Source organism: Equus asinus, chromosome 22 (genome assembly GCF_041296235.1).
Source record: "Equus asinus isolate D_3611 breed Donkey chromosome 22, EquAss-T2T_v2, whole genome shotgun sequence".
NCBI lineage: Eukaryota > Metazoa > Chordata > Mammalia > Perissodactyla > Equidae > Equus > Equus asinus.
In genome coordinates, this window is record NC_091811.1 from 47588987 (window position 1) to 47607889 (window position 18903).

Below are 18903 nucleotides of genomic sequence, written 5' to 3' on the forward strand. Positions count from 1 at the left end.
AGATGATATGCAACAGGCAATCTTTCTGCGTCCCCTGCTTTTCTCTCCCTGAATGATTTCTTCTCCTCCTATGGCTTCCACTTTCACGTCTGTGAGGAGGATGTCCAAAGTCTCCCTGACATTTTTCTGAGTCTAGATTCCTATTTCCAATAACCTAAAGTCCTTCTCCACCTAGTGGCTCAAACTCAGCTTATCCAAAACCAGACTTAGAATATTCTCCAGAAAACCTGCTCTTAGGAATTACTATTTACAATCACCTGGCCTAGAGACTTTAGGCTCATTTCTACTTTCTCTTCTCTCTCACTGCTCATCTGCATATGCAGTTAATCATTAAGTTATATTAATTCTACTTCATAAATGTCTCTTAAATATATCACTTCTTATTCTTTTCCACTTGTCTAGTTTATGCCCTCAAAGATTGCCTACATGAGTTCTTGCAATAGCTCTCTCCTTCTCCATGAATGAATTACTCCTTCTCCAAATTATCCTCCACCTTGTCATCAATTATCTTCCTAAGGCTTTGATCTGACCATGTTAGTAGTTTCTTTCATTTCCTTCAATGGATTTTTTAAGTCCTTCAATGTCACCAGGAGAAATATCAGATTCCTTCTTAGCATGGTGTATCCACAGCCCTTCACAATCTAGCACCAAATTACTTTTCCAAGCACATCTCTTGTGACTCCCCACCCTCAGCTTTCTGCTTCAGGCATCTAGTACAAGCTACTCCCTAAATACACCACGAACGTTCATACCTGTGTCTTTCCTCATGCTGTGCACTCTGCTTAGAATGCCTTTTCCCCCACCAGCTGCCTAGGGAAATTCTCACCCTTCAAAGTTTGGATCTACTTTTCTTCTCAATCCCCTTTACTCTCTAGCCCAGCCTTTGTCAACGGTTCATTACTATGTTGTATGATGGTTAGTTGAGTCTATTCCACCAGGCTGTTGACTCCTGGACTAGTCTTATCCATTTTTGTATCTATAATATGAACAGCCGAGTTCCAAACACACAGTAAAAGACCAGTTCCTGGCATGTGCCAAAGCAAAGCATACCCCGTATTCTAAGTCACTTTTCTCCTTAAAGAGTAGCTAGTTGGTAAAAGAAGATGATTAGTTTGGCTTCTATCTGAGTCTTATCACATGGTCTTGAATTGGAAATTGTTGAGTTGCCAATATTTTTCCCAAGCCTCCAGTGAAATTTTCTTGGAAGCTTATGCAGTGAGGTGATTCATCCAGACTTTGTAAAACAAAATCGTTCCTCCATTTTCTTGTTTTAGAAACAAAAACAAGACCATCAATGCTTGATTGACATAAGCGGAAAAACCCTTTTGTTTTGTGTAATCCAGTGTTTTCATTAAGTAAGATGCAGAGTAGGGAGAGGAAAAGAGTCTTTGTAGGGGGTTCCAGAGGCATTCTGCCCAAGAAAATCTGATTAATTTGAATAGTAGAATTGGAATCTCCAACCATACCTCATAAAAGCCATTCCTAGGGAAAAAGACTTCACAGTAACAAGCGGCTTCTACTTCTGGATAGAAATCCCATTTCATGCTTCCTTCCTGCTTTCTGGAAGAAAGTGTTTCATGACATTTTCAGACTGCAATGTATTTTAAAGAAGGAAACCTGCTTATGGTAGTGGTTGGGCATCATAATGTGACATAATCAAATGTTGGTCTATGTAATGACATAACTCTTTGCTATAAAATTTAAAAACATTAGAAGGTATCAGAGAAGAAATTCACGCTAGACTTTAAAATTAAAGCAAATTAGTACTCGTGGTGGCAGGTCTGCCCTAAGCCAATGTAATAATATTTACCTGCATTATAAAACTGTATTTAATGAGGCAAATGGGATTCATGAATTAGAATGTAGTTTATGAGAGAACAAAGGCCTCCAGTCCAGATATTGCTGTCAGCAATTCCCATTGGAATTCTTTCATGAACTGTGGAAGTTGACTTGAATTATGCAGTCCAGATTTTAAGTGGAAGCATTAAAAAATGGATCAAGACACAGAAAAGTGGAAAAAAAATTCCCACAAAGCGAGGATACCAGTAAGTGAATCTTTCCTACAAATAAAAAGATGCCAGATTACAAATGAGCACTCTCTTTAGTTGGCGGGCTAAATCAGTGTGCAGGCCAGGATAAAGGGAACAATGGACACCTTCTGACACCAGGCTGTGTGTCTGGTGAGCATCCCTCAGTGCAAATGTTAGTACTGTGTGAGTATTTATTGTGTTTCTATAAAGTCCTAATGAGCTCCTTGGGTGAGAGTGAAACCCTTTGCTTTTTCACACTGTGCTCAAGACCCCTAAACTTCATGGGGTCAAATCTAAAGAAAGGGTAATGGGCCATGAGGTCCAGCTTAATAGACCTGATATTAACACAGCAGCCAGAATGTCACCAAATGCAAGTTTCGGGCAAGCAATGAATGAAGTATTTGTTACACTTAAATAATATACAAAGCTTATAACAGAGTAGTGGCACTATATCAGTGTCATCATGGCAGGACTTTGAAAATCTGCCATGTATGAAATAACCCTGTAACACATCTTTAGGTTACAATAGATAAATTTGCCTTCCAACAGCAAATAATAAATTAGAATGGAAAGTTATGCAACTACAGTGACTGCCTACAGTTATTTTTAGATATGAAAATCTCTTGCCCTTAGAAATAATCAGGATACTATCAGCATCTAATACTCATATAATGGAAATGCATTGTACTCTTCACGTGGATTATATTGTTCATATACTTAAATGTATTTCTTAAATGAAACAAAGATTTTTCTCCTCTAATGGTCTGGTTTCTTTAGCATAGCATCCCTTGCTTTGAAATGAGTAAAACATAACCACACTGATGTCATGAAGCAGAACCACTTGTGTAAATATAGGACTCTTTTGCCAGACTCCTTCATCCGTGTCATTGTTGGCTCATCACAGTGAGCCTAGTCTCTTATTACAGTGAACTTCAGTTCAAGTGACACAATGAAAGCCTCAGTCTTGGGATCTGAAAGCATTGCATTCTGAGGTGTTGTTCGTAAGTTAACGTTAAAAGCATCGTCATCCTCTCCTCTGGGTAAGGATGGGAAGATCTGAGGGCGTGAGCCAGTAAAAATAGTTGTGTGCTTGTACAGCTTCGATGTTTTTATTTTCTGCTGGGTTAGATACTTTTCTTTGGAATTGACTCAAGTAGGTTATAAATTATTTGAGGACGAGGACTCTCTCCCTACTTGTTTTATGTTTCTATTCCCAACACCAAAGACAAAGCTGCAGTATTGTCTACACACCTCAAACCTGATTGCTATATATAAGAAATGTTATTCATTCCTGACTAACTCCTCTTTTTTCCATGACTTGATTATCACAAAAATGGAAAGTTGCATTTATTCAGGAAGCTCAGACAATGTATTATCAAATTAGTGAACAAATTAGCGACATTCAAGATATGCTATCATGAATTTTCAGCAGATTATTCACTGCTGACTCTCCATTTCACTTTTCCTTATTGTTTTGATTTCCAGTAGTCTGCCCCTTCCACTAATTTTCAGGCGTTACTTGAATGTCACTTTCATATTTTTAAAATTAGAAAAGGTTCAAATAGATGAAAAACCTCATGGGTTTCAGATAACTAGTTTCAGTGTTCAAGTACATAAAGCAAGGACATTTACAAACGAAAAAATGCTCCTGGACTCTTTAAGTTCCATGGTTAACTGCCATCATTTCTCTTTGACTATTCTCTTTGACTAATGGGGATGGAAAGAATGACATAATCATTTACTTTTGTTGTTGTTGTTGTTGTTGTTGAGGAATATTGGCCCTGAGCTAACACCTGTTGCCAATCCTCCTCTTTTTGCTTGAGGAAGAGTGGCCCTGAGATAACATCTGTGCCCATCCTCCTCTATTTTGTATGTGGGTCACCACCACAGCATGGCTTGACAAATGGTGTACATCCATGCCCAGGATCTGAACCCGAGAACCCAGCCCACTGAAGCAGAGTGCGCTGAACTTAACTGCTCCATCTCCAGGCTGGCCCCCATAATCACTTGCTTTTACCTGTTGCTATTTTTAAAGGAAATGTGGAGAAATTTAGAAGTTGAAACCAGTTAATTGTTATTAATTTTTTTAAAAACCCAAAAGCGTCTATCGATGAGGTTGACCCTAAAGAATGGACACTAGGAGCCAGCCAAATGTGCATGATACAGGAACATCAAAACTCTGACCTGCCTAAAAATATCACTTCCACTAGCCTGCCAGAGTACCTAGAATTTCTATCACTGGAGTGGTTGCTGTGCTTTGGAACATCCTTTATAGAAGGCCCACTAAAATGCAGGCACAATGCGTTTACCAAACAATATCCATTCTCTCTCCAGTATGTATTAGCCAAGAGCAGGACACAGTCTAGAGTAGATTGTCTGAACCAAAAAAGAGTACAGACCTGAGTAAAGTAGGATGTGAAAGGAATTCTGGAGATTCTCGAGGCCCCAAGGAATGCACGAGGAGGCCACGGAATGCACCACCTGAGAGAGTGGGGTGATACTGAAGACTGCCTCGTACGAAATTGGGCATAACGCCTAGAGATGCCTATTAGTGTACTGTTTCTACATGTTTCCCTAAAATTAGCATTCTTAAAGGAATTTATATTTATCCTCCCTGGCTTAAACATACCAAGGTGTAGTTTTTAAAAATAAGTGTGTAATTCATTTCTTCTGATAGAATTTTAGAAGTAAGACCAACACAGATGTTAGGAAAGAGGTACTTCCACTTCCAGCCAAGATGGAGTACCAGGGACTAGATTCACCCTCCCACCATATCTGTAGGTATACATACATAGATTTGAAGGGATGATTTTCAAGACACTGAACATTAGGAAGTGAGGGACACTGATACCCAAAATGATTTTTTTTAAATAAACCTTATCTTTTAAAGGAGTTCTAGGTACACAGCAAAAGTAAGTAGAAAGTACAGAGTTCCCGTATATTCTCTTCTTCCCCCCGACACACAACACCCCTTACTGTCAACATCCCACACCAGAGTGGTACACTTGTTACAATCGATGAACCTACATTGACACATCCTTAACACCCAAAGTCCATAGTTTACATTAAGGTTCACTCTTGGTGGTGTACATTCTATGGGTTTTAACAAGTGTATGTATAATGATGTTGTATCCACCATTATAGTATCATACAGATATTTCACTACCCCTAAAATCCTCTGTGTTCTGCCTATTCATCTCTCCTTCCCCGTTAACCCCTGGAAACCACTGATCTTTTTACTGTCTCCACAGTTTGCTTTTTCCAGGATGTTACATAGTTCAATCATACAGTATGTAGCCTTTTCAGGTTGGCTTCTTTCACTTAGTAATACACATTTAAGTTTCTTCCGTGTCTTTTCATGACTTGATAGCTCATTCCTGTTTAGGACTGACTAATATTCCATTATCTGGATGTACCACAGTTTATCCAGTCAACTACTGTAGAACATCTTGGCTACGTCCAGGCTTTGGCGATTATGAATAAAGCTCCTATAAACATCCATGGGCAGGCTTCTGTGTGAGTATAAATTTGGATAAATACCAGAGAATGCAATCATTGTATCATATTGTAAGAGTATATCTAGTTTTATATGAAACTGCCAAACTGTCTCGTGAAGTGGCTGTGACATTTTGCATTTCCACCAGCAACGAATGAGAGTTCCTGTTGCTCTACATCCTCACCAGCATTTGGTGTTGTCAGTGTTTTGGCTTTTCACCATTCTAATAGGTGTGTAGTGGTACTACATTATAGTTTTAATTTGCATTTGTCTAATGACATATGATGTTGGGCATCTTCTCATATGCTTATTTGCCATCTATGTATCATCTTTGGTGAGGTGTCTATTTAGGTCTTCTGCCTATTTTTTAATTGGATTGTTTCCTTTCTTATTGTTGAGTTTTAAGAGTTCTTTGTATATTTTGGATAACAGTCCTTTATCTGATATATCTTTTACAAACTTTTTCTACCAGTCTGTGGCTTGACTTCATTCTCTTGACAGTATTTTTCACAGAGCAGAAATTTTTAATTTTAATACAGTCCAGCTTATCAATTATTTCTTTCATGGATCATGACTTCGGTGTTGTTTCTAAAAAGTCATCATCTTGCTCAAGGCCATCTAAATTTTCCCCTCTGTTATCCTCCAGGAGTTTTATAGTTTTGCACTTTGCATTTTATTATATGATCCATTTTGAGTTAATTTTTGTGAAGGTTGTAAGATCTGTGTCTAGATTCATATTTTTGCATGTGAATATCCAGTTGTTTTAGCACATTTCTTGAAAAGACTATTTTTTCTCCATTATATTGCCTTTGCTCCTCATCAAATATCAGTTGACTGTATGTATGTGGATCTATTTCTGGGCTCTCATTATGTTCCATTGATCTGTTTGTCCATTCTTTTGCCAATACCACATTGTCTTGATTACTGTAGCTTTTGGGGATCAAGTAGTAAGTCTTGAAGTGAGGTAGCATCAGTCCTCCAACTGTGTTCTTCTCCTTCAATATTGTGTTGTCTATTCTGGTTCTTTTGCCTCTCCACATAAACTTTAGAATCAGTTTGTTAATATCTACAAAATAACTTGCTGAGATTTTGATTGGGATTGCATTGAATCAATAGATCAAGTTGGGAAAAAGTGACATCTTGACAATATTGAGTCTTCCTATCATGAACATCGATACCTGAGATGATGAGTTTTTTGAATACTTTGCTTATCTAAATATATTTAGATAAATATATTTATCTAAAGTAAAATAAGAGATGCTTTAATTGGAAAAATTACTATGTTATTAGAAAATAATAAAATTAGGGGCTTTTTAAAAAAGAATACTTTTTTGATGCCTTTAATTATAAAAATTATTAAATATCCCCAAATTTTCTTACAAATGTTAAAACAATTCGTTTATTTAATAAATATTTATTGAGCACTAATAGGCGCTAGACACTACACAAGGTGCTGGGATCAAGAGCACACAAGACAAGAATTCTCTCTGCTAAAAGCTCACAATTTGGAGGTTGATGAGCAATAGGGGATTGCAATACAATGTCATAAGAGTTACTAATGGGTGTCAGTAATTCAGAGTGTTTGGGGTCAACTAGGAGGGGTAAAACTTAGCTTCAGTGGTCGGAGAAGGCTTCCTGCAGAGGGTAACATGTAATGGAGACTCCTCCTCCTCTTCCCAACTTTTAAATTTTGAAAGACTCCATCTTCATCTCTATCTGTATCCATTCCCTAGACAATTGCATCCATTCCAAGACTTTAAATTGTATCTTCAGCTCTTGAGTCCCAGTGCTGATTGTCCAGCATGCCTGACTTCTCTCTTGAGCTCTAAACTCAGATGTGCAGCTGCCCGCTAGACATCGAAATTCGGTTGTCTGTTTCAAATTTATTGTAAGAAAATATTCTTGATTTTCTTCTCCAAACCTAGTTTCTCCCATCTTCCCATCTTAGCAACTCACTAACCTTTGAGAGAACCATGACTTCCCTCTTGCCTTCACATTCCACAGTCAGCTCATCAGCAAATCCTGTTGACTCTAATTTCAAAATAAATCCCAATGCTAGTGACCTATCACCACCTCGCCCACTATCTCCTAGTTCAAGCCAGCATCATTGTTTGTCTGAGCTATTGTAATAGACCACTGGCTCTCCTCCTGTTTCCAGTACCGCTCCTCCACAGTAGTCTGAGTGATTAAAAATTTTTTTAAAAAAAATTTTGGAATGGCCGTGTGTTCTCAAAAGGCTTCCTATCAGGCTTAAACTAAAGTCCAAATTTCTTACAATGGTGCACCCAGATTATTTGGTCCCTGCCTACCTCTCTCTTGTTTCCCCTGCTCCACCTTTTGCTCACTCATTCCAGCTGAAACTGGTTTTGTTGCTGATCCTCAAAGATGCCACTCTTGTTTTCACATTAAGGCCTTTGCGCCTGCTCTTCCCTTAGCCCAGAATGTTCTTTCCTCAGATCTTAGCAGAGTTCTAGACCTGAACCTCACATTTCAAGGGCCCAGGGAAAAGTGAAAATAGAGACTCTATATCTTATGTTTCAGATGATAAAGCAAGACAACAAACTCCCAAATAAAGTGTACTCTATCCTCTTGCCTTGACAAATAGACTCTCGTGGTCACAATTTTTTCTAATTGTAAAGCTACGGTTATTATATGATATAGTTGACAAAATATCAAAGATTATTAAACTTAATTTTTTTGTGTGTCTGGATGTTTCGTTGATGGAACAGCAATGCCTAAATGAGTAGTAAAATACATAATTCATAAGTTATTTTGTGTCTTAATCCATTAAACGTTTTTCTTACTCTCATTTCAGCAAAATCACAATTTTTATAATCAAGATTTTTACATAATGTCTTTTGTTGACAATATTGATCTAAAGGATTAAAAATAAAATGAAATTGTATTTAAAATGCATACGATTTGAATATATTCTAATGAAAAAGTTAAAAATTAAAGTAAAAATTAAAGTAAAAAAATTAAAATTATTTTTCAGTTTTTCAAAGAAGTTATAGTAAAGATTTCAAAATTAGGTTTTAAAATTAAAAGATAAAATATAAATATAACTAATGAATATCAAAATGTTAACATAATTGTTTAAACAAAGATGAAATTTTCTTTTTGGAAAATTTACTTAAATTGTACTAAATATTTTTATACATATAAAATGATCCACAATTTTAGTGTTCCATGTCCATCTAATTGTCAGTGTGAAAAATAAAATTAATTTGTATCTCCAAAACCAGAAATCAAAACAGGAGGAGAAGGAAGTAAATGGACATTTAGCACTAATGGGAAATAATTTTTCATTATGCAAGAATCTATTCCTTTCTGGTTGGAGGAATTTGACAATTCAATTAATATCTCTCTTATCTTGGCACCTCTCTTACTCGTATCCTCTCCAACACCAAGAGCAGCACAGCTTACCCACCCTCACAGCATTAGGCCTTTTGTTTTGAGATCACAGCACAAGAGTTTTTGACAGAAGTTTCCCTGGGGGCTGAGCCATTGTACTCACAAGAAGCGGTGTTTAGGGTCATTAGTTATGCTGTGGCAGCACTGAGTTCCAGACCCCGGGTGACTGAAGCTTCCATGTATTCTTTAATAAATTTGTTTTTGTGTGTTGTGATATGTGAGTCCCTCTAATGAGCAGAACCCAAGAGGGAAACTGCCCTCTTGCCCGAACCTAAAGTTGGTATTACAAAGCTCGCTCCTCTAATTCTTTCAGTTTTGATTCAAATATCACCTTATTAGACACTCCCAACACACAAATACACACATGCACACACATGCACACACACACGCCTGCATGCACACCTGAATGCCCATTTATACACCCATGTGCCTTTACCATCCTCTAGACCCTATTCCAGATCTAATTTTCTTCAGAGTACTTCCTCCTACCTGACATGTGTCATGTATTAATTTATTATTGCCTGTCTCCCAACTAGAATGTAAGCTCTGTAAACAAATGCTCCTTTCCTCTTTCCTCTCCGGTCACTGTTGGGCAGTGTGTGCAGGTGTTTAGGGGGCGGGAATGGGAGCATTGGCTAGAAAGAAGGTAACACAAGGAATCCAGGAAAATTACCCTATTTGCTGTTGCTCAGGGATATTTTTGACAAAGACCATAAAATACAACTGTTCTCCAGATTTGCATATTTACAATGAAAGCTAAGGGAATCTTCTGATAGGATTTGAGTTTGAGAGCAGAGAAATTACGACTCTTTGCAGACTGTCCTCTTGGGTGTTCTGTAGTGAGAACCTGAGGGAGCCCCTGAAGGCCTTGGTCACCTCCAGGGTCCCCTCAGTTTGTTTCCCTGACTGAGGTCATACACACCTTACCAAAACCAGACCCTCCCCCTTACAAATGTGTTTATTTGGTAATATCCTTTACTAAATAATAAAATGTCAAGTTACAAAGATACAGATATTGTCCTATCCCAGTAAAACTAAAATGGAAAAATAATTGTCACAACAACTACAATCTAAATGCACACCAAAAAATGGTTTTCTTAGGGAATAATTCTCATAAATACAAGGCTATGTTATTTCCTGGGCTTTTTTGAATTTTTTTTTATCTTATCCTTTTTCATTCCCTTTCTCTCAAACCGTCCCTTGTAAAAAAAAAAAAAAAAGTACCTAAAGGAAGTCATTGTAAAAATTAAGTTAATGTATCATGACTGAAGCCAAAAATATATAGTTTCCTTATAATCGCCATGAAGGAGAAAAAACTGTGGGACTCATCCCGTTAAGCGGGTTGTTAATGACATAGACGTCACTAGCTGAAACAGCCCCAACTGTGATCAACCTCATCAAAATTTGGTTCCTTTTCCCCATTGAAATGTTTCTTCACTAAATTGTTTGTGGTGTGCCTATGCCAGTGGCTTCAAAGCATTTCTTTTTTTCTTTTTTTAAAAACTTTAAATGTATGCTCTCCCTTCAGCAGTTTCTTACAATCTTTTAAGCTGTTGGAAATTGAATCTTTTAATGGCAGCAAGATCAGTTAGCTGCTGTAAACATTCAGTAGCTATCCAAAACGTCTGCGTCAGACGCCAAGTGAAAATATGAGGTTTCATGTTTTATTCTGAAGACTTAAACTCCTTTATAAAGAGACATCAAGAATTAATAGTGATTTGTGATTTCCTAGGAAAATTCTGCCACCTGGAATTTAAATATAGGAATCTGCAGTTAAAAAAATGAAATCAACCTCATAGTTTGAGGTTGTTTTTCTACAGTTCTGTGTACAATTACCTATGGAAAAAGAGAGGAGGAAAGGAAATCGTCATAGAATTAAAGTGTTTTAGGACAAAAATTATGTAAAGTTCACAAAGCAGCTTCACTTCAGGTTTGAGTAATTCTCAGAGTACAGATGCATACAATTAGTAATCATAGCGCTGGTCTTTCTTTGATAAAACCTCCAGTTATCTGTGGAGTATGTTTTATTTAACAAGCCTTTATTAAATTGCTGTGTGTCAGGAAATGTGCTCTCCACTAAAGATGTAAAATTTAATTCCCATTCTAGTGGAGAAGAGCTACCTTTAATTAAAAAAACACTACATTTAATACCCAAAAGAATTGAAAGAAGGATCTCAAAGAGATAGTTGTACATCCATGTTCATAGCAGCATTATTCACAACATCTAAAATGTAGAAGCAACCAAATGTCCCTGGACAGATGAATGGATAAGCAAACTGTGTTATATACATACAATGAAATATTACTCAGCCTCAAAAAGGAAGGACATTCTGCTACATGCTATAACATGGAAGAACGTGAGGACATTATGCTAAGTGAAATATGAGGTACCGAGAATAGTGAAAATCATATAGAAACAAATAGCGTGGTGGTTGCCAGGGGCTAGGGGAAGCAGAAATGGAGAGTTATTGTTTAATGGCTACAGAGTTTCAGTTTTGCAAGATGAAGAGTTCCAGAGATGGATGGTGATGATTGCACAATAACGTGAATGTATTTAAGGCCACTGAACTGTACACTTAAAAATGATTAAAATGGTAAATTTGTGCTATGTGTATTTTATCACAATAAAAAATTGAAAAACCCCTACATTTCAAAATTATAAGTACATAATAGAAACATAGACAATATACAGTAGAGTCATAGAAGAGGAAGAAATTACCTCTGCGTCAGGTGGGGAGATAGCCAGAGAAGGCTTGCTGTGGAGGGGATTGCTGAGTGAGGCCTCAGAGGGCACAAAATGCATTAGCACTTGCTGAATCAACTCCAGTTAACAGCAGATTGACCACACTCCCATCCCCCTGTAAACATACTGCCTGATAACCACGGCTACTGGTTGCTAGTTATAGTAACTGCCTTCTGGAGTGCCCAGGCTTCCCCTCTCACCTGATGACTTGTGTGCTTATCAAGAGTCAGATATACAGATGGTGAACAGGTGCATGAAAAGATGTTCAACATCTGTAATTATTAGGGAAATGCAACTCAAAAGTACAATGAGACATCACCTCGCACCAGCCAGAAGGGCTATTATGAAGAAGACAAGAAATAACAAGTGTTGGAGAGGATGTGGAGAGAAGAGAACCCTCGTACACTGCTGGCGGGACTGCAAACTGGTGCACCCACTATGGAAAACAGTATGGAGGTTCCTCAAAAACTTAAGAATAGATCTACCATATGATCCAGCTATTCCACTTCTGAGTGTTTATCCAAAGAACAGAAAAACACTAATTCAAAAAGATATATGCACCCTTATATTCATTACTGCATTATTCACAATAGCCAAGACTTAGAAACAACCTAAGTGCCCATCAACAGATGAATGGGTAAATATGGTATAATATATACAGAGGAATACTACTAGGCCATGAAAAAGATGAAGTCTTTCCATTTGCTACAACGTAGATGGATCTTGAGGCCGTTATGCTAAGCAAAATAAGTCAGATGAAGACAGCCAAATACCATGTGATTTCACTCATAGTGGAAGATAAAACAACAACAGCAAACAAATGCATAGACATAGATAGTGGAAGATAAAACAACAACAGCAAACAAATGCATAGACATAGAGAATAGATCGATGGTTACCAGAAGGGAATGGGGGAGGGGTAAAAAGACACATGTATATGGCAATGGATGGCAGTTAGACTTTGGGTGGTGAACATGACTTAGTCTACACAGAAATCAAAATATAATGATGTACAGCTGTAATTTATATAATGTTATAAACCAATGTTCAATAAAAAATTTTAATAAAACTATAAATAAATAGTAAATTTTTTAAAGGGTCAGAAGCATTGATTCCCCAGTGTTTATGCCCATTGTACTTACTGTAATTACTCAGTCAAATTAAATATTATGTAAACCAATTCTTTCAGCATGAAAAGGAAGAGAATTGTTGATCTGTAAAAATGAATGCTTTGGAAAGGCTCCATAAATTAGTCACTATTAAAAAATTGAAATTTTTGTTGCATTAGGTGTGAGTAAGACACTTACAAATAACTGGAAGAAAATTGTAAACATCTAGATAAATTTTGCACGCAGATTACTTTGCAAGTGCCCTTAAGTTTCTCTTCCTCTTTAATGAAATCAAAACTAGAGATTGTAGAATAATGCAAAAAGGACAAAGATAATGCAAGATGAACTATAAGAAACTTCAATCAGCAGACACTATCTCAAAGAAAAAGCCTTGGCCCTACGCTAAAGTTTGACAACTAAATGTGACATTTATATGTTTTAATTTAAAATAATTAAATATAGATACTATATATATCTATAATCTTTTAATTATTCCCTTTTTCTACCACACTATCAATTACAGGTTTGATTTCCTTGGTTAAGAAGACATAGTGATTTAGAACACAGGCTCTGGAACCAGATTGCCTGGGTTGAATTATGGCTCTACCAGTTATGAGCTATGTGAGCTCGGGCAAATTAATCTCTTTGTACTTTAGTTTTATCATCTATTAAGTGGGGCTAATAATACTACACATCTAAGAGATTTGTTTTAAGGACTAAATTATTTGGTGTATGTAAATACACGTAGCTACACTTATGTGAATTATACTGACACGATAAATGCTCTATAAATGTTAGCTATTACGTCTACTAATAATGGTACTTCTACTACTGCTACGAACTGTATTTTGCCAAGGGGAGAGGAGACAGAAGAAGGATGGGAAGAAGAGAGTACATTTGGAGGAGGGAATGGCCCGCAAACCACAGAGTTGTGAGCATGCCAACTGGAGGTGTGGTACATGTATCAAAGATGAATGATGAGGTGGTCTCGGGTTCAGATGAGGAAGGTGCTTTTCTGCCATCCCATTCCTAACCCACCCTGTACCTGTAATTCTCTCTGCTCTCTTAGTCACTTATTATATGCCAGGTCCTGAGATGCTAATGAACATTGAGAACATAGGTCTCAAACCCTAACATTTACAATTTAGCGAGAGATTCTGATACATATATAATACAAGAGAATACATGCTGCTAAGAATACATTATATATTCTGTATGTAAAAATGTGTTACTGGTGCAAAGAGGAGGTGTAACAAATTGACCTGACACAGTATAATAAAAAGTGGTAATTGAGCTGGAAGTTAAGGATGAATAAGAGTTTAGCCATAAATGATAGCATAAAATAATAAACATCCAATATGCTTGTCATCACTAGAATAGAGAAGGTAATCAGAATGCCCTTTCCAAGTAATTAGAGCAACAAAGAAACCTTCTGCCCTACACTAGAAGATTTGGAAAGTATAACGTCTGTATCACAAGGTCATGGGTATTTTCTGTTTGACTCATCCTTGATAAAACTCTGATGTATTTCCTGGAGCCAAACCACCTATGATTAAGTCATATGACTTCAGAACTATTCCTTTCTTCCATCTTCCTATCTTTTAGCTCTCCAGCTTAGACAACTGGCAAGATAAAAATGAACATGAAATGTTGAGAACAACCAAGAAAAGGCTATAACCATTGTTCACTGTCTTTCCCTTCCAAGTGAAAAAATAAAAGGAGATTCCATAAAATCATTCCACTTTGGTGTCATATGTGATGGGCGATGTGCTTCTGGCATTTTTATTCTGTGCCTCGTGTTGACATTATAGCCATGGGGGCGGGGGTAGGGAGGAACTAACTTTCTCCTGAATGTTCACTAAAGATTCAAAATGGACAGTGAAGAGATCAAGCTCTCGCACTGGATTCAGCACAGAAAAGCGGCTACAGCACAGGGGCTCAAGTCAGCCAGATTCCTACCCCGCAACTGAGTCACTGTGCGACACTGCAAAAGCTACTGAACTTATGTAAAACGCGGACACTCTTGTCCTATGGCACCTCTGGAAGATTAAGTAAAAGTAAAGGTTAAGTAAATTAATAAAATAATCTAGCACATTATAGATATTTCATAAATGTTTTTTGAATGCATAAACTTACAAAACACAGCTCTTTTCATTCCTCACCTTTTTTGAAACTACTTTATTGATTTCTAATTTCAATAGTAATTGTATTCACTTGTTAGGGCTGCCATAGCAAGGTACTGCAAATCGGGTGGCGTAACACGAATTTGTTGTCTGACAATCCTGGAGGCTAGAAGTCTGGGATCAAGGTGTTGACAGCAGTGGTTGGCTCTTTCTGAGGGCTGGGAGGGAAGGAGCTGTTCCAGGCCTCTCTCCTTGGCTCGTACATGGCCATCTTCTCCCTGTGTCTCCTCGCCTCGTCTTCCTTCCACACATGTCTGTCTCTGTGTCTAAATTCCTCCTTTTTATAAGGACACTTATTCCAGTATGATCTCATCTTAGCTTAACTAATTACATCTGCAACTAATTCCAAGTAAGGTCACATTCTGAGGTACTGGGGGCTAGGATGTCGACATACAAATGGGAGATGGGTGCAATTCAACCCACAAGCGTAATGAAGGCTTTGTGTAATAATTCAAGCAGTGTGGAGGTAGAAAAAGTTAATGGTCGTGACTGACCAGGTGGCATAGTGGTTAAGTTCTCACGCTCTGCTCTGGCAGCCCAGGGTTCTCAGATTCAGATCCTGGGTTCAGATCTACACACCACTGTATCTGGCGGCATCCCACATACAAAACATAGAGAAACATTGGCACAGATGTTAGCTCAGCAACAATCTTCCTCAAGCAAAAAGAGGATTGGCAGCAGATGTTAGCTCAGGGCCAATCTTCCTGACCAAAAAAAAAAAAAAAAAAAGTTAATGGTCTCCTCCCCTGATGCAATCCCATTTTTCTGCTAACATTTTGGAATGTATCCTTCCATAATCTTTCTCTGCCTACACACACACACACACACACACACACACACACACACACACACTCACACCACATATTACATAGTTTTATGTTTAAACACAGAGTCTTTTAATAAAAATTCAATTGTATTATACATATTGTTTAGCTCCTTGCTTTTTTCACTTCACAATGTATCATGGATATTTTTCTAAATCAATGAGTATAGACCTATGTGAATGCCTAATATTCTCTAGTATAAATAAATAATCTATTCAATACTTGTTCTATTGGTGGATATTCAGAGCATTTGCGGGATTTTGGTATATCCCCTTTTCAAATGCAGCAATATGCAATTTCAGTCAGCTTTTTCCTCACAACTCGTGCTTTTATTTATGTAAGTTAGATTCCTAGAAGTGGCATTTCTAGGTCAAAGATATAAACATTTGAATTTAATATTACCAGATGACTTTCAAAAATGTTTTAGCAGTTCATACATTCACCAGCAGTGCCCAAGAAGTATCAATTTTTCCCACATTTTTACCAAAGTAGATTTGATCAGTTTTTTAAAATTTCTGTCTCTCTGACACATGAAAAGTATCTCTTTGTTTCTTTAATATACATGTCCCTGACCACCTCTGAGGTACAGCATCTTTTCAAATGTTTATTGGCTATTGGTATCCCTCATCTGACAATTGCTAGATCATCTCGTGTACCTGTTTTTGTGATATGTTTCTTCTCTTTGAACCATTCACAGGAGTCATTGTGTATAATGTATATGTTCTGCAAATATTCTTTTTCAGTCTGTTATTTGGTTTTCAACTTTGTAATGGTGTTTTTTCCCATTCAGAAATTTTAGGTTTTTGTGTATTCAAATTTGTTCATGTTTTTTTATGATTTGTGGATTTTTCTGTCTTGCCCGCGAATACCCCTACCCCAAGATTAACAGTCTCCTTCATTATACTCTAATATCCTCTTTGTATTTGTTGTAAGTTACAACTCTGTTTTTCTTCCTTCCAGGTGAATGTTCCATTACTTTAACACTGTGTGTAAGGTGATTCTTTTTCTCGCTAAATTGAAATGAAAGTATCACCACATCCTACATTCTTGTTTTAAAGAATACTTGTGAGGCTGGCCTGGTGGCTCAGCGGTTAAGTGCACATGTTCCGCTTCAGCGGCTGGGGTTCGCTAGTTTGGATCCCAGGTGTGGACATGGCACCACTTAGCAAGCCATGCTGTGGTAGGCGTCCCACATATAAAGTAGAGGAAGATGGGCACAGATGTTAGCTGAGAGCCAGTCTTCCTCAGCAAAAAGAGGAGGATTGGTGGCAGATGTTAGCTCAGGGCATATCTTCCTCAAAAAAAAAAAAAAATACTTGAATTGGTTTCTGTGTTCTCTGTTCTGTTTCATTCATCAATTTGTTCATTCTTGAGCCAATATTCGTATTATTTTTATTGTAAAATAAAAATAGGCCATATTGGAAGTTTTAATATCTGGTTCCCCTTTGCTATTTGGGTGTTTTCTCATAAATTTCTTGACAACATTTGTGCACTTTTTCTTCCATATTAACTTTAGAATTATTTTGACCAGCTAAAAACAACAACAATAGCAACAATGAGACTCTGATCCAAATTGCTTTAAAGTTATATACGTATTTGGGAATATTAATGATTTTCCCTGTGCAGGAATCACACACATCAAAACCATGAGGTTAATATAAAAGCTGCGGCTCGGAAAGGTTCTGTAACTTGCCCAAGGCCACGCAGCAGGCAGAAGACAGAAACCGCCCTTCATATCTCTCTGGTGCAAATTCCACATTAATCACCTCCTTCATTCATATCAGAGAAGGAAGGTGATAAATTAAATTACTGAGATTCTCTTGAGTAAAATACATGGCAGCTTAACCATTTACAAGGCTGTCAGACACAAGCAGAGCTTGACCAAGCATGGCACCAGTTCATAAGTAAATTGTTAGCTTTTAGCCCAATAAACGCTTTCTCATTTTTCAAAAGATCTAGATAGAATTAGAATGAGAAATAGACTTCCACTTAATAAGTACCTGGAAGATCCCTGGCTCAAACACATCTTTACTGGTGTGGAATTCTGTTATTATAGCTTCATTTTTTGGCTTAAAAACTTATTCTTCTAAAATGTACCCTTATAAAGATTACTGCACCTATTGGTATGAATTGGTTTAATTGCTACTCTTTAAACAACCAGCTAGCAAAGTCTCGATTGAAATAGAAGTTTGATCGTCGGTGGTGGAGCCTGGAGAAGAGAGTGGTTTTGGAAAATGGGACAGCACCTCAGGGTAGCCAAGGTGAAATAGGATGCTGGAGGCAAGGAGAAGCCTGGACAGGTGGACGGACTGACGAGCAGATAGCTTGAAAGGACCCAAGGGCTGGGAGAATTCTACTTATTCTGCTTATGTATTATGCATATTTCTTTAAACTATTGGATCAAAGGTATGCTTATAATTTCCTCAAAAGAAATCACTGGGCATGGCATAAACTGACGAGTGAATAATTTTCATTATAGAGAGAAGTAATGTCAAATTATTACTCCAGAATGTAGGCTGAAATATCAATCAAATATTCATTAACTTGTTAAGAAGATTGGCATCTATCCTGAATTTACCATATGTAGCTATAATAGATTTGCTTAAAACATTTTCAAATAAAAGGGAAGTTATTTTTAAATGTGATACGAAATGTCCATTATTTAAGAGTTTAAAAGATATATTGCGATATTCTGCACTAAATACAATATTTTAATATGGACTGGTGTCCCAAACAATTATATGTTATTTGCAATAGACATATGCCTTCAAAGAAAAAAAAACAAACAAAGCGAAAAACCCCCTTTAGGAATGGAGTTTTGTGAAAGTGGTGCTGGATTAGAAGTTACAGGCTGTGTCACTCTGCTGGGGACATTGCACACAGTTGGGAGAGGATGCAAATGAGATGAGGCGCAATGACAGGCTTTGAGAACTGCAAAAGCCTACAAAATGCAAAGCTTTCTATTACCATACAAGGCTCAGTGTACTCTACTGTGGTGTGCCTAAGTAAGAATTTTAAATGCCAGTATCAAAATTTAAATTCAGTAGAAATCTCACTATTTGAAGGATTTTGCAGTTTTTTGTAAATACACCATCCCTAAATCA

At 37.2% G+C, this 18903-nt stretch overlaps 1 long non-coding RNA gene across 2 annotated transcripts in view; it reads left to right on the forward strand.

Annotated features, from left to right (window-relative positions):
• The window catches only part of LOC123279909 (uncharacterized), a 58716-nt gene extending 41895 nt beyond the window's left edge, over positions 1–16821 (forward strand). For both annotated transcript variants that reach the window (XR_006518323.2, XR_011497040.1), the window contains exon 4: positions 16760–16821. This is a non-coding gene — a long non-coding RNA (uncharacterized lncRNA). The remainder of the gene's footprint in view (positions 1–16759) is intronic.
• The last annotated feature ends 2082 nt before the right edge of the window (positions 16822–18903 follow it).